Source organism: Sebastes fasciatus, chromosome 22 (genome assembly GCF_043250625.1).
Source record: "Sebastes fasciatus isolate fSebFas1 chromosome 22, fSebFas1.pri, whole genome shotgun sequence".
In the NCBI taxonomy this organism is placed as follows: Eukaryota; Metazoa; Chordata; class Actinopteri; order Perciformes; family Sebastidae; genus Sebastes; species Sebastes fasciatus.
Genome location: NC_133816.1, coordinates 9,351,261 through 9,367,963, shown reverse-complemented (window position 1 = coordinate 9,367,963; position 16,703 = coordinate 9,351,261). Strand labels below are relative to the sequence as shown.

Below are 16,703 nucleotides of genomic sequence, written 5' to 3'. Positions count from 1 at the left end.
GCTTATATTCTCTTCTCAACTCTGATGATGTGCAAAGAAGTCCAAAATATAACCAATCAGAGAAAGTGGGATGGTGGAAGAAGCTGACTGTTTGAGTAGGATGTGTTGAGCTGATAAATAGGCCTCTTCATCTTCTGATCCTCCTCATCCTCAAGCCAACAAAAGGATGTGATTGGTGGAGAAGAGTGGATGGCGAGGAGAATGAGGAGGTGTGTGGTGAACAGAAGTGTCACCGGACGGGATAAAGGTCATCATTAGCCACGACGACATGAAACTAAACACATCCAACTAAAACCTCCAAGATGTGACTTTTGGGTTGATTAGCGACTTAATAACTTTACATGTGCAATATTGAATCTCAAACTTAATGGTAACACATGACAACACCGCCTTCGTAGGGTGTCCTTGAACTCGACGTGAGGCCTGCGTGCTGTGCGGTGTTGTTAATGACACAATGTGACTCAAATGTTAATGAGGCTGCGAACCATCACTTTGAGTCAGTCGGAAATGAACACAGAGAACATCTAAATGTCAGACTGCAAACAAAACACTTGGTGTAAGTGTTTGAAAGAGGGACATCACATAATTAACATCTTGTTTCTTTTTCCTGACGAACATGTCAGTAGCGAAGTCAAGTATCATTTTCACATCTCATTCTTTAAATACACAGTGACCTTTATTCCCACCGCAGGACTCTCACTGATTACTCAGTCTTTAATCGTGACAGAACTTGACTTTAAGTAACATTTTCCAAGCAGTGAGGAAGGATGTGGTGACCGCAGGAGTCCAGCTGTGCTGCTCCGGACAATGAGAGGGGGGTCCAACGATCATCACACCTCCACCGCCTCCACACCTGTTGCTGCATGATTAAAAATAGTGTCAATGTGCCAACAGTTTGTCAGGGTTAATTAAACATCTTCAGCTAATGGTTAACAAGCAGCAATTCCTCCTGCTGATTTGCACATCCCTCTATAGGGTTCTTCATTATTTTCAGTATTTTGTTCTACGTGTCAAGCTGGTGAGTCAAACATCTCAACGAGCACTGTTCACATCTGAGCAGACTAATTATATTAACATCTTGGCAGTACACGTCATAGTCTCGTACTAGTAGAAGTGAAAGATCAACCGTTATCTGGACTCTTCTTTGCCTTTCCTGTTCTCAGTTTGTATCTTGTATGGAGGACCACAAGAGTCACGTAAATAGTAATAGAGCATTTAACTGATTAATAACTTAATGTACATTAAAAATAGGCATTAATAAATGTGTTTACAAATGTATTTTTAAATGATGTACTTATTGACTGTTTTATGGTGTTTTTGTAAATCCCTTTTTAATTTGAACTATTTATTGATGGATTAATATTTCATTTGTAAATTCTTTTCATAATTCTTCTTTTTATTGCCCTTTAATAAAGGTTCATCTTATCTTATCTTATCTTATTTTAAAATGTCAAATAATGAAATACTTTGTAATTTGGTCCATTTAGTCATAGAGGAGGAGGAGGAGGAAAAGAAAAAGAAAAAGAAGAAGAAGGAGGAGGAGGAGGAGGAGGAGAAGAAGAAGAGGAAAAAGAAGAGGAAGGAGGAGGAAGAGGAGAAGGAGGAGGAGGAGAAGAAGAAGAAAAAAAGGAGGAGGAGGAGGAGAAGAAGAAGGAGAAGGAGGAATAGAAGAAGAAGAAGAGGAGGAAGGAGGAGGAGGAGGAGAAGAAGAAGAAAATAAGAAAAAGAAGAAGAAGAAGAAGAAGAGGAAGGAGGAAGAGGAGGAGGAGAAGGAGGAGGAGAAGAAGAAGAAGAAAAGAAGGAGGAGGAGGAGGAGGAGGAGGAGAAGAAGAAGAAGAAGAAGAAGAAGAAGAAGAAGGAGAAGAAGAAGAAGAGGAAGGAGGAGGAGAAGAAGAAGAAGAAGAAGAAGGAGGAAGAGGAGGAGGAGAAGAAGAAGAGGAAAAAGAAGAGGAAGGAGGAGGAAGAGGAGGAGGAGGAGGAGGAGAAGAAGAAGAAAAGAAGGAGGAGGAGGAGGAGAAGAAAAAGAATGAGAAGGAGGAATAGAAGAAGAAGAAGAAGAGGAGGAAGGAGGAGGAGAAGGAGGAGAAGAAGAAGAAGAAGAAGAAGAGGAAGGAGGAGGAAGAGGAGGAGGAGGAGGAGAAGAAGAAAAGAAGGAGGAGGAGGAGGAGGAGAAGAAGAAGAAGAAGAAGAAGAAGAAGCAGGAGGAGGAGGAGGAGGAGGAGGAGGAGGAGGAGGAGGAGGAGGAGGAGGAGGAGGAAAAGAAAAAGAAGAAGAAGGAGGAAGAGGAGGAGGAGGAGGAGGTGAAGGAGGAGGAGGAGTAGAAGAAGAAGAAGAAGGAGGAGGAGGAGGAGGAGGAGGAGGAGAAGAAGAAGAGGAAAAAGAAGAGGAAGGAGGAGGAAGAGGAGAAGGAGGAGGAGAAGAAGAAGAAGAAGAAGAGGAGGAGGAGGAGGAGGAGGAGGAGGAGGAGGAGGAGGAGGAAAAGAAAAAGAAGGAGGAAGAGGAGGAGGAGTAGAAGAAGAAGAAGAAGGAGGAGGAGGAGGAGGAGGAGGAGGAGGAGGAGGAGGAGGAGGAGAAGAAGAAGAAGGAGAAGGAGGAATAGAAGAAGAAGAAGAAGAGGAGGAAGGAGGAGAAGGGGGAGAAGAAGAAGAAGAAGAAGAAGAAGAAGAGGAAGAAGAAGAAGAGGAAGGAGGAGGAAGAGGAGGAGGAGGAGGAGAAGGAGGAGGAGAAGAAGAAGACGAAAAGAAGGAGGAGGAGGAGAAGAAGAAGAAGAAGAAGAAGAAGAAGAAGAAGAAGAGGAAGGAGGAGAAGAAGAAGAAGAAGAAGAAGAAGAAGAAGAAGAAGAAGAAGAAGAAGAAGAAGAAGAAGAAGAAGAAGAAGAAGAAGGAGGAGGAGGAGGAGGAGGAGGAGAAGAAAAAGAAAAAGAGGAAGGAGGAGGAGAAGAAGAAGAAGAAGAAGGAGGAGGAGGAGGAGGAGGAGAAGAAGAGGAAAAAGAAGAGGAAGGAGGAGGAAGAGGAGGAGGAGGAGGAGGAGGAGAAGAAGAAGAAGAAAAGAAGGAGGAGGAGAAGAAGAAGAGGAGGAAGGAGGAGGAGAAGAAGAAGAAGAAGAAGAAGGAGGAGGAGGAGGAGGAGGAGAAGAAGAAGAGGAAAAAGAAGAGGAAGGAGGAGGAAGAGGAGGAGGAGGAGGAGGAGGAGGAGGAGGAGAAGAAGAAGAAGAAAAGAAGGAGGAGGAGAAGAAGAAGAGGAGGAAGGAGGAGAAGAAGGAGGAGAAGAAGAAGAAGAAGAAGAGGAAGGAGGAGGAGAAGGAGGAGAAGAAGAAGAAGAAGAAGCAGAAGAAGAAGAGGAAGGAGGAGGAGAAGGAGGAGAAGAAGAAGAAGCAGAAGAAGAAGAGGAAGGAGGAGGAGGAGGAGGAGGAGAAGAAGAAGAAGTAGCCATGTCTGTCCACTGGGTGTCGCTGTAAGACTGCATTTTACATTCAGAGCCTCAGTCACTTTATTAAACTCTTTACATAAATGCCTCGTATAAATATCCGTGGATAGTTTTTGCTAATTAACTTTGAGGTTAATTATAAAGTGACAGTAAAGATGAAGGACACAGAAAACGGAAGTTGTGTGTTAATGAGCTTCTCAATCAGCCTAACAGGTGAGTCTGTCAACATGGCGACATGTCTGCAGGTAAACAGGACTGACAGCTCTCAAACAGAGACATGTAGTGGTATTTTGTTTGGGTACGTTTCTAAGAGAGAGAGGTAAAAGCATGTTTGTTTTAAGTGTAAACTTTAAAGCCTCATGCAATGTTAATTGTTCCTGTATTGTTTCAGTGTGTTGCTGCTCGCCTCATCTCTCTGTGTCTCCAGTCCAGCACCAACAGGTGAGACCAGTTTAGAAACACTGAGTGGTAACATAAAGCTAAAATAACTTACCTGTGTGTCATCATATATCACAGTTCACTCTTGTGGGTGTCCTTCAGGAGACTCTTGTGGCTTCCAGGCAAAGACTGGATATTACTTTCTGCCATGCCAATAAAATGTTATTCTTTCAATTCAATATATTTCTCACAGATTAAATGTCTCTCTGTTTACATGTCAGGGGAAATACCTTTATCACTGTTTAGAGAGTCTGGAGTGATATATACAGGATATGGAGGTCTACAATAGAAAATACTGTTTGCTACAGTACTGTTATTGTATTACCTCTATTGTCTAATGAGAACAGTTCTTTGTACCATATGCATGTATAGGGCATGGTGAAATAAGAACTACAGTAATGGTATTTTTATGAGATCAAATATGGCTTTGTAATATCGCAAATTGTGCAAAATCACCCATAAAGTAATCAAATTTATGGTCAAATCAATGAATTATGTCCCACTGCTATGCAACCACCAAACCAGTGTATTATATATACAAAACAAATTTATTAATTTTGTTGGAATCATTCATTTTGACACCAGACAGCCTTGCTGCATGTATTTTTCAGTGTAATGAAGAAGGCCCAGGGTACTACGCTGAAACATCTGAATCACCTAATCTCAGTTTAATGCATTTTTAAAATTCAAATAAGCCTTTACAAAATACAATTGTTTTGGAATTAGTTGTGAATTGATGCCATTCTTGATATTTTCCAGGAACGTTTCAGACCAAATGTCTTGAACGTCACTTTTGGCTTTCTGTCAAGTCCAGCTTCCTTGGACCGATGACCCGTTTTCACTTTGAAGGTGTGTTTTCTTTATCCTCCATGAGAAAATCAGTACCAGAGGAGCTCTTCGTAGATGGATAAATGGTTGTTTTCTGCTTAGGTAAACCACACTTATTGATGATCTTTTACTCTTAACCACCAGATCAGCATGGACTCCACTTCCTGTCTGATCAGGAGGCCTCGCTCTGTGGTTACACCGTCCTAATCAATGATGTTGGAGACCTGGTGTTTCGTGCCTCCTTCCTGGCCTGTCACGTCCACAGCAAGGTAGATATTTCTACACTTTTTAATGCTTTGATATGTTGCATTTATTAACAACACACAACTTTTGTGTGTCTACTCTGCAGAGAGGCGCAGACTATCACCTGCGTCTTTGGTTTGTGAACCTGCAGGCTGATGGGAAGGTGGCGGCGGCGTATCCCTTCCAGCTCCACTGCTCACTCCGGGGGCGTTGGAGCACCAGAGAGATCGTCTGTGAGGAAAACTATATGGAGGTGAATAACTAACCTGCAGAGTTATGTCATCACATTCACACTAACTCTTAAAGAGAGTCTAATGAGGGAAGATTTAAGCAATTTGTGAAGGTATATCAAGCCTCTTCTTTTCCTCTCCTAGGTGTCCATCCAGCAGCCTGTCCTGCCCATTACATCCAAAAATAAGAAGAAGGTTAGTAAATGGCACATGTCCAGAGATTGATTTGTTTTTATGACTTTGCATTTGTTGTCACAATCATAATGCAGAGTTCCTAAGATAAGAAGAAGAAAAAGTATAAATATAAATGATGTTCTGCTCTATAGCTTCACAAACACCTCTTTGTCACTGAGCAGGGAGCTGAGGAGACAGACGTGGCTGTGATGTTCCACAGAGACGACCTGCCGCCAGAGGAAGCGAGGGTCTTGTCCCTGACGGAGGCTGCCTCTCTGGGCTACCACATCTCACTACGTGGCTCTCACCTCCTCCTCCGCTGTCTCTACTCCTCCCCTCTCTCATACTTTGTCAAGGTACTCAGATATGATATTCTTTACTCTACTGATAAGGCCTGCATATTCAGTGTGAAAGTCTTGCTTTCAGTGTTTTACTGGATGCTGTGTGTGGGTGTTTTTTCCCAGGAGAGGGGAGTGGATGTAGAGATTGTCAGAGCAACCACCCTGTACCGACTCCAGAGCAACTTCCTAGCTGTTGACATCACTGTTGCCTGTGCTCTGAGTTAGTACTTTTTTATCAGTATTACATTATTGTGCAACGGTTAAGTACCAGAGTGAAATGTCTCCTTGCTCTGTCCCCTTTCTCCATCCTCCTAGATGAGGCTTCAGCAGATGGGACTGACCTGCTGTGGACTGTCCCTTATATTCTGTCTGCGTTAGTCCACGGTCAGTTCAGGGACAGAGGCATGAGGATGGAAGTGGACGGCCGGGATCTGAGTGAGTCTGAACATAAAGAGAGGGGATACAAGATCGACCTACAGGAGGGGACAGTGGAGGTCAGGATCCCTTTAGGAGCCCATGGTGGACACATTAAGGTATACAAATAAGATGTCCGTCCGTACGTCCGCCTGAATGCGATATCTCAGGAACGCCTGGAGGGAATTTCTTCAAATTTGGTACAAACGTCCACTTGGACACTAGGATGAACTGATTCGATTTTGGAGGTCAAAGGCCAAGGTCACTGTGACTTCACAAAACCCGTTTTTTGGCCATAACCCAAGAATTCATATGCTAATTATGACAATTTCACACAAATGTTTAATAGGAGGTCAAAGGTCAAGGTCACTGTGACCTCACAAAACACGCCCATGACATTTTGGACAGACATGGATGTAAACTGCAACTTGACTGGTTGCGGAGGCATACAACCGAGAGGCGGTTATTCTAGTTGTGAAATATTTAGATTTATTGAAATCGATTGAACAGCTGCAAAAATAACTGTTTGCAAAGTGTTCTGAGTGACTGATGTGGGTTTATGTCTTGCTGTAATTCTCCCAGAGTGGTGTTGTGAGGGGACAGTACAGTCAGTCCATGTCAGTGGATCTGTTCTTCATGAGTCAGTGGGAGGACGAGCGCTGGCCTCTCACACAGCATCGCTCCTTCAGGCTCATCAAGACTCCTCTCATCCCACAAATCCCAGTCTTCACCAACAGTAAGTGCTGCCATGTTAACTTGTTTGTTTATGTATATTTAATTGATAAAAAGAGTAAAAAAACACAGATTGTGCAGCAGGGCTGGGTGATAATTCAGTATCCTTTAACAGAACGAGGTAAGATGTGGCTAAATACTGACTTTAAAATAAAAATGCTGCACTTTTCCCTCCTTTTATTGTATCATAATAACGTGAACATCGTGTTTATCATGTTACAAAATTGTAAAATTAATAATTTCAAGCAAAATGTCATTAAAAAATTCAAAAAAATTTTTTTTTTACACATTTAAAGAATTTTGTCTCATAAAATAATAACATTTCTTTGCATTGGACATCAATGTCATCATTGCAGTTGGTATATCATGACATATATCACTGTCAGACAAATACTCTTTTTAATATTGTGATGTTAGAAACTAATATTTCGTTTAAGATGTCTCCAAAACATTAAATTATTTACCTTTACCTTGCAATTTCTGTCTCCATGTTCTCTTGTAAAATTTTATTTTTATTATATTCTTATTTTAGTTCTATATACCTCTTATTTATTTCTTTTATTTCCTCTATTTATCTGTACTATAGCAACAACCAAATTTCCTGCTGGAGATCAATAAAGGTTTATCTTATCTTTAAAACGGAAAATAAACATTGGAGGTTGTTTCAGATAAATGGTAAATATTTTAACGTTAATCACAAAGAAATGTTGAACTGGAGTCTTCTCTTCTCCGCAGACACATTCCCATCTGAGGGATTGTTCTCCGTCACCTTAGGCGTCTTTGCGCCGGATGTTTCCCTCCAGAAGGTGACAGTAATTGGCGGCGGTGACCTTTTAACCTGGACCCAGAGTGACACAGACGTCTTCAACGTGTCCAGGCTCTCCCACTCCAACGGGAGCCACTCCTACCAGCTCCGTTACCTGTTGTCACACCCAAACATAATCCCAGAGGTGAGATTAACCAACAACTGAGCTGTTTTTATTATGTGTAGAAGTTCAAAAATATCTGAAACGACCTGCTATCTGATCCCAGTACATAGGTGATGGCTATGAGATGTACAGCCTCTCTTTCACCTTCACTCTTGACATCTCACCCAGTGGAGAGGTATTTTACCATCACGCCACTATAGAGCATAGTGTTGATTATGCAGGTGAGTTATTAATTCAGACCAGTTGGTGCAGCTTAAATCAATATACTGATGATTCCCTATCGACCCCGGTGCAGCTCCAGGTTCCCCCAAGCTGGAGGGGAAGTGCACAGAGAGCAGCCTGCTGGTGCTGCTGCACCACGGGGCCCAGACGGAGCTGCAGTGGGAGCTCTTCCTCGGAGCTCGCAAGCTGGACTGGGACCTGGTGGAGATGGGTGGGTTCGTGGTGGAGGCGGATGAGGACTACTTGACTGTGGAGATCCCCCTCTACAGCCCTGGGATGAACTATGTGGTGATCAATCAAATATTTTTCACTTGATGTAACATTTACTCTTTCTGTAGAGGATAATTCAGCTGCTGCTTTACATTAGCATCATCCTCATATAAGACACGTAATGCTCCTTTTCTCTTCCCATGCAGGAGCTGACATTGCAGGGTCTCGTCTCTGGAGTGGAAGTGTCTGTTGTGGACGCAGAGTCTCTGAAAGTGGAGGACAGTCTTGTCCATGAATGCACCTTTCCTGTTAGAGAACTACTAGGTAACCACCACTAGCTCAAACTGAAGCATGACATGTTTTAGTTTATAATAATCTTGACACTCGCAGTGTTTCTCTGACAGCGTGTTTGCCAGAAGGGAGGATGGTGGCAGTAGTCGACACCACCCACACCATCCCGCCCACTCTCCCCAACCGGACCACCTTATTGGACCCCAGTTGTGTTCCCATGGAGACGGACAGTGCCAGAGCCCTGTTCAGCTTCAGCCTGGACTCCTGTGGGACGACTGTAACTGTGAGATACTTTAATAAATCTAAATTCACACAGAAAATGTGCTTTCTCTGGCCTCTTTTCTGATCTCTTCATTTATTCTCTTTCCTCAGACTGATGGGAATGTTCTCGTTTATGAAAACCAGATCAGTTATGCTCAAGACTTTCTGCCTCTGGATGATCCTCTCATACACAGAGATTCTCCTTACAGGTGAGAAACATACATACTGTTACGTATCTGTCTTTAAACCAGTGTTGATATAAGTCTCGTCTGTTTTAGGCTGACAATTCAGTGTCGCTACCCAGCGAACCAGAGTAGTACTCTCGCTATCCAGCACCCTTTGAACTCCTCTCTGGACCTTTCACCCATGCCAGTCAAACGCACACGCAGGGAAGCTGCAAACACAGGTCTGTGTGTGTAAAACTGTGACTTCAGTTAGTATTTAAAAGATGTACAAGTCGATCTGCAACTCGTATTTGATATTAACTATGTAAATGTGTGTTTTGTTTTCCAATCAGACCAAAGAAAATGGAGAGTGAATTTGGAGGGATGGCAAAACCTTCGTCCAGGTAGTGAAACTTTATTTAAACTGTATGTAAATCTTTTTTTTTATGATATATTTTTATTAACAAAAATAAATTAATGAATGGATATACAATAATAAATAAAACATATCAGTCCCATGTGTTAGAAGCCCCAATTGGTGGCATAGGTAGGGAGAGAGTGAGCCCTGAGCGTGGCCATATGCACGAAACTCCACCTATTACGAATGACACTGTTACAGTAATATACAGACCCACCACTAATTATAAGGATAACAAGACATACAGATTCTGTAGACTTCTCAAGCTTAAGAAAGAACATCACATCTTTAAGCCGCGTAGAGAAGAAGTGATGCTGTGTAAATCATTGTTATCACTGTACTAAATGTTCTACACAAATCTACTGTTTAGTGTATTGAAACTGAAATGGAGAGATTCATATAATTGACAATAAGGAACACGATTCTTAACCTCTTGTCTCCTCTTTTCTGGAGTTTCAGTGTGGATCACATGGACGCTTGTCTCCATTCTGCTGCTGCTGACGCTCTGCACACGGATCTCTGCATACTTGACCTGTAAATTAAATAAATGAACACTGTTTTATTTAACTTTTTTATTATTAGGCCTTTGTTGTAAGTTATTTTATATTTTCTCTTCAGTGATTATCCTGACAAGATATGAGAAATTAAAAGAAAAGGTACTGTTTCTTTATGTAAACATGTAATCCATTCTGGGATTTAGTTAAGTTATTCTGGTATTGCCTACATCAGGTATCTACTACTGAAATAGACTATTGGTGCTTTTTTTTTTGTGGCTCCATTATATATCTGGAAAAAACAGTAGTCCGATGTTCCCAAATATTAGATATAGTATGATAAGAAAATTACTTTAGCTCAGAAACTACAAGGAGCTCAATCAAGTATTTGGTATCTATGAACTCATAACAAGTTGAATATCAAAGATATGCACATACATGCAGTGTTAAAAAACATTTCACGAGGAAAACATTTAATAAACACAATGTTAGCGTTTTTCCAAATTTTTCGGAAATCCTGATTTTAACTATTAATAAAAGTGTTATTTTTCATTTGATCTAAAAAAATCAAAGTCGTATTGTTAAATACTTGCTCAGACTATGTTCATACCAAATTTCTTGTGACAAATCAGAACAAATGTTATGGCATATATCCTGATCATACTAAATATAGTCTCTGGGCACAGATGGGTTAAATAGCAGGGCCAGTGATCATGTGTTAATGAAGGTGAACCAGTGAGAAACCTTAACCTGATGAGCTGTAGTAGACCTTTTTAAAGACATGACATTTTCATGTCATAGCAGGTTGAATGAATAACATTAATAACGTCTGCAGTCATGTTTGGCGTTCCAGTTCACGGGCCCTGATGTTAAACATGCTGCTTACATATAAATGAGCCGTCGTTAATGTCATTTGTTACACCTGTGCTCTCCTGCTGTGAAACCACTGATTGAGAGCCAGTTTGATTGCTAACGAGCTACACATGTGTCTGTAACAACTGAGGGCCTCTGATTGGTCGATGTAGCTCATTAGCAATCAAGCCAGTTCTCAATCAGTTGCAGGTGATGAGGTTAGAGTTGCTTTTCAACCTCATGGGTGGATACATTGACTATAAAAGCTGGTGTAGCAGACACCAGCACATAATTGTGCCAGTTTGTCCAGGACATACATCAAGCAAGTGTTTCACTTCAGCTTGTGTTGGTTTGCAGGTGTAGTTTGCTAGCAGCTGGGCTAGCTTTAGACACTGCCAACACTTCAGTGGCTATGGCTTTTGGGTTTTGCCTTGGGTAAGAGGTTTTAAGGATCATTTAGAAGCTGTTAGTTGACATTAGTGCACCTGTAAGTTTGTAATTTACATATTTTTGTCTTACAGTGTGACTTTGCTCCTGTCTGTTTGGGCAACAGCAAAATGTCATCATGTTCCTGATGGTAAGAATAAAAAAATGTCTGTTTGAACACATGCCTTGGCACATTATATTCAGATGTGAAATTGTTTGTTCATGCAGAAGCTCTTCAAATGGAGTGTCGTGATCGTTACGTCAGGATCGCTGTTGATCTCTCCTACACTGGGCCGGCTCCTCATTTTGAGGCCGTTGGTAAGTCCTGCACAGCTTGAAATCAAGAATCTAATCAAAGTCACCCAGTGTGGCCTGAAAATGAAGCTCATACTGTAATTTGATGAGTGCAGGGACATGTTGGGTCTAATAACTAATGCCGTTTCTCTTCCAGATGCGACAGGAGTGTACGCCATCACTGAGCAGTATGCAGCTCAGTGTGGCTACAGTGTCAGTGTTCGCCCTCAACCGGGCCACGTGGAGCTCCGAGCCTCTTACTTCAGCTGTCACACCGACAACAAGGTGCCTACAAATTGCATTAAAAAAAACAGTTTTTGCTTTATTTAGTCACACAATTTCCCCACAACCTTTCATTCTACTGGATATATATTTCAGGATGACGAGGTCTTCACGTTCAACTTCAACCTGATTGTGACACATGAAGGAGAGGAGGACCCCTATGCTTTGAACAAGACCTGTACTCCCTCTCTCCCCTGGTCTCCCAGAGAGGTCACCTGTGAGGCCAACTACATGGAGATAAGCTTGCGTTACATCGTGTAATATTATTCTGAGAATTTTTTTAAATGTTTGCTAACCCTGGTTTCTCTGTAGGTGTCTGTCAGGAGTAAAGTCACCTGTCCTTCTGAGACAAAGATGACTGGAATGCTGCTCTAAAACCTGTAGGTTTCAACTTGAGCAGTTGATCTTGTCACCTTTATGTGTAGCTGGAATAATGATGCGTACAAATGTATATCTCCCCTCTAGGCTTATACCTCAGACTGGCAGGTGATTATGCACAGAGATGGGAAGAAGTTGATGCCCATGAGCCTCACTGAAGCTCATGAGCAGGGATATATGTTTGACTTAACCCATGGAAGGCTGGTGTTTCGTACTCCGTATGGACAGCCTGACTCATTCAGCACTGAGGTAAACCACTGATTCATAAAGTCTTGTTTTGTAGCGCATTTAGTCCAAAGCAGGTTTTGATTTTGAGTCTCTCTCCAGGTGACTGGTGTTCCAGTAGAGGTGGTCCATGCAACTCTGTTCTCCAGACAAAGCTGGGTTGTCCTCATGGTGGACCTGGTGGCTGCTTGCTCCATGTGTCAGTATTACCATCTTTTAGACTTCTTTTTCCCCCTTTACAAACAACAAATAAAGCTATATTACTGGTGTAATGTCCGCAGATGAAGGATCGTATGACAACAGTGGCTACATGATGTGGACGACTCCTGTGGCGCTGCACCCGCTGGTGTCTGGTCTACACGAGACGCAGGTCAACATTGGTCTCTCTGGTGAACTTGTGGAGCAGGCAGTTGCAGAGGAGCGAGGCTACATTGTGGAGAAGCACAACGCCACAGTCCAGATCAGCATCCCCTATAATGCTGAAGGAGGATACAGGAAGGTCAGGAGGCACTGATATAACAAGCTGCAATTGACGGTTTGAATCTATGTGCAGCATTGAAAGCATTCAGGCTCCTCGCATGTTTAAATTGGCATTTAATCTTTCATGAGACTTACATTTTTAGGGGATTTTTTTATCTAGTTGCACACTTGCAAGCCAAATTTATGAACAGTTCGACATGACCTTTTCTCCTGATAAATTTTCTTTTCCAGAGCATTGTGTCTGGCGGCCTCTAAAAGTACTACGTATTTGATCTCTACTTGGAGCAAATCTCGGATGAGGATCAAGTTGACACCAGAATTCGCTTCCACAGGACACTGGCTACTCCCATGCTGCCATGTGCTGTTTTCACTGAAAACAGTAAGTCTATTAACAAACAACACTCATTTTGATGCAACCATAATCTGAATGGCTTTTCATTGCAGGAACAGTTCCTGAGGAGAGCACGTTCACGGTCTACCTCGGAGACGTCCCTGAAGACGTGGAGTTGGCTGCTGTTCGTCTGAATGGATACGAATGTACTGTTCCATTTACAGATACAAGCAGTCACACGATCACAAAAGTAGTTCATCCCAACAACACACATGGCTACACTCTGAAGGTGCCTTTTGCTGACCCAGTTGTCATGCAGCAGGTAAAGGTCTTTGAATTATTTGTCCAGTTGTATCTTCAGATGTCCTGCTGGTTCATACATGGAAACTTCATCCTGCTTGGCTCAGCTGGTATTTTCTGTTTCCTAGTTCTCTAAAGAAGACGCAGCAATTCAGTACAGTCTGGATATCAACTACACACTGACAGTTCTGCCTGAAAAAGAGCCTTTTTACCACCTGGCATCAGTCATGGGTTAGGGTTAGACTGATGTCTGTAAGTCACAAACCTTATTTTTAAACTTGGTCAAACCTGTGTGTGTGAAGCAGAGTTAAACATTGTTATATTTGACAGCTCCTCCAGTCTTTGATGCCGTCTGCTCTGAGTCTGGCATCCGCTTCAAACTGGACCACCGGCCTTTTGACTACCTGTGGGAGCTCAGTATCTGCTCAGAGCTGCTGACATCAGAGCTGGCAGCCCAGCATGGCTACATCATGAGCAACGACAGCCAGAGCCTGCTGCTCGAGGTGCCGCTCTTCTCTCACGGCTACGAGTACAAGGTGAGAGTTACTGGTAGCATCAACTCTTTATTATGATTTGTTTTGAACAATAACTTAAGTTGCATGTGTTTTTATAGGACGATTCTTTGGCACCTTCGAGATCGTCATGCAGGATCATGAAACATCAGAGGTCAAGAGCTCAACTATCAAGACTTGTCCGTTCTCTACGACTGAACTCATCAGTAAGAACATCCTGTTTTTTTAATGTAACATTAGTTGGGATCTCCATATAGTTGACACAAGTACTAAAACACATCTTTCTCTAGTGTGTTCGACTGATGGGATGACGACTGTGGTGGCTGACTTGTCTCTGGCCATCCCAAGTGGAGGAGATCCTGCGAGAGTCAACCTGATGGACAAATACTGTGGACCCAAAGAGACAGACGCCACCAGGGCTCTGTTCTCTTTTCCACTCAACACCTGTGAATCCACAATCAAGGTACTGCTGTATTCTAATGTAACTGTTACAGTTCTACTTATTCCACAAAATGACATTTACATGTGGCAACATGAGTGTGCCTGCACCAAAAATCCATGCTCTGTTTCTCCAGCTCGGCAAGGAGTATGTGACGTACGAAAATTAGATTTTCTTCAGCAAGAAGTTGCGCGCTCTGAAAAATCCAGCAGACTCCAGCAATGATATTGACAGGTATGTCTTCAACCTCAACTCTTTTGGCCATTTACCCCTCCCTCACCTACTTATGAATGTATCCCTCTTGTCTTGCAGGGTGACAGTGCAGTGTACATATCCTCTGGCTGGACTGTTTCACCTCTTCTCAGTGTACAGGTTTGAGTCGGACACGGCTGGTGTCGGTCGTATTGTGCATTCTATATATCACGACGTTTGACGATCTGTTGTCTCTACTCTAGGTCTACAGAGTCCCACCATCGAGCCCACTACAATGCCCACCACCAGAGTCACCAGAAGACCCGTCTCAAGAAGACCTGTTTACCGCCTTCCTGCTCAGTACATCAAAGTATTTGGCTTTCTGAACTCCAAAAAGAAAGGTTGGTTGTTTGGTTGCTTATTGGAAATTTGATTGAATGTAAAATATTTAATCTTGTTAATTCTCTTTACAGGAACTAGAAGATCCTCCCAAGATAAAGTGACTCCATATGTTGGATTGTAATTACATGTATTTTAAATATAAAGTTCAATAAATGATGTCTTAAATACTCTTGACTTGTCATTGAGACTTGAAGAAACCAAGTACATACATATGTAGCTCAAACAACCAAAAGCTCAGTAAGGGTTCATATCTTTACATGAGAGCCTGTTTTAACAACTTTTAGAGGTGTTGCACAAATCTAGATATAGCACAGGATCCTTGAGCTGCTAGGTTGAACCCAGCTTGAAAGTTTGAGACTGAAATGTAATGAAACTAATTTATTGGATGTGTGTGACTTAAAGGGGATCTCTGGTTTTAGGGAGTACTACTGCATATATTGAGTATAAGTTGTGTAAAGCCTTTTTTGTGGCTGCAGAGGAAGCTGTGAATTCTGAATTCTACCGAACTGATGGTTCCACCTCCTGTATGTATTTTACCAGATATTTGTGTGGCTCATTGATGAAGCTTTCAGGTCACCAGCCTATTTGGGAGCAGAGAAGCTAATTTCAAATTCTGATGGTTTTAACCTTTGAGGCCCTCTTAGGGAACCCATCAGATACTGAGACACTGTTGTCTTAGGGTTCCCTCAGGTCCTGCCAAAATGGCATCATAGATGTTCAAAATATCTACTTGCAGTATTACCATCCAGCAATTTTTAAAAAAAGATGTGCTTGTAGGAAATAATGCAACTATGGGACTGGCTGGAGACTGGCTTTTCAAGAGGACATACAAGAGACTGATTGGGAACTTGCATGTTTAAAGGCCCCAAATCAATCAATACGAGAATGAAACTATTACAATACAAATGGTTAATGAGAACTTATATTACCCCGGCCAAACTGAACCAATGGTCCCCTGACGTCCCAGACACTTGTACTAAATGTTTAGAAGGAAGGGGTACTCTGTTTCACTGTGTATGGGACTGTCCGAAGGTGAAAAAATACTGGGAAACAATTGTTCAGAATATATCTGAGATTGTTGGAGTGAAGGTGCCTCACCAAGCAAAGATATATTTATACTAGGTATATATCCAGATAACTATCATTAACTCAAAACAGTTAATTCTAATTGACTTTGGACTCCTGCAGGCCAGGAGAATGATAGCTTTGTCTTGAAGAAAAATGGATTTACCTTTGATACATGTATGGCTGAGGGAGATGGCATCTTGTGTTGTACTGGAGACTTACATACATTACCAGAGGAAAAGCAGCAGAATTTGAAAAAGTGGAAACCTTTTTAGGAGTTTCTTGGACATCAAGGAAGCACAGTCAAATTGAAACTGCTGAGTGCTGTTGTTGAAATTGTTGTTTTTTTGGAGGTATTTATTTATTGTCTTATCTTTTATTTTATTTGTTCTTTGTTAGATATGTGAAATACATGAAATTTCATGTCTCTTTGATTACTGTGGAAATTCTGACTAAACATTTCATTGTATAATTTACTTAATATTGTTAGTCTGTGTATATATATGTTTATGTAAAATTCAATAAAAATATTGTTTAAAAAAAAACTATAGGACTGGCTGATACAGGGCTCTTATTTCTCTGTTTGTACAAACTCAATTCCTCCCCTCACGTCTTAGTCCTTCCCACCTGAGATGCAAGCGTAACAGGCGAGGAAGAGACAAGGAGTTGAGTTTAGGCAACAGGCATTTAACAATGAGAACTCATTTTAAA

At 41.8% G+C, this 16,703-nt stretch overlaps 1 pseudogene; it reads left to right on the top strand.

Annotated features, from left to right (window-relative positions):
* The first annotated feature begins 3,762 nt into the window (after positions 1-3,762).
* On the top strand, positions 3,763-14,781 carry LOC141761277 (uncharacterized; annotated as a pseudogene).
* The last annotated feature ends 1,922 nt before the right edge of the window (positions 14,782-16,703 follow it).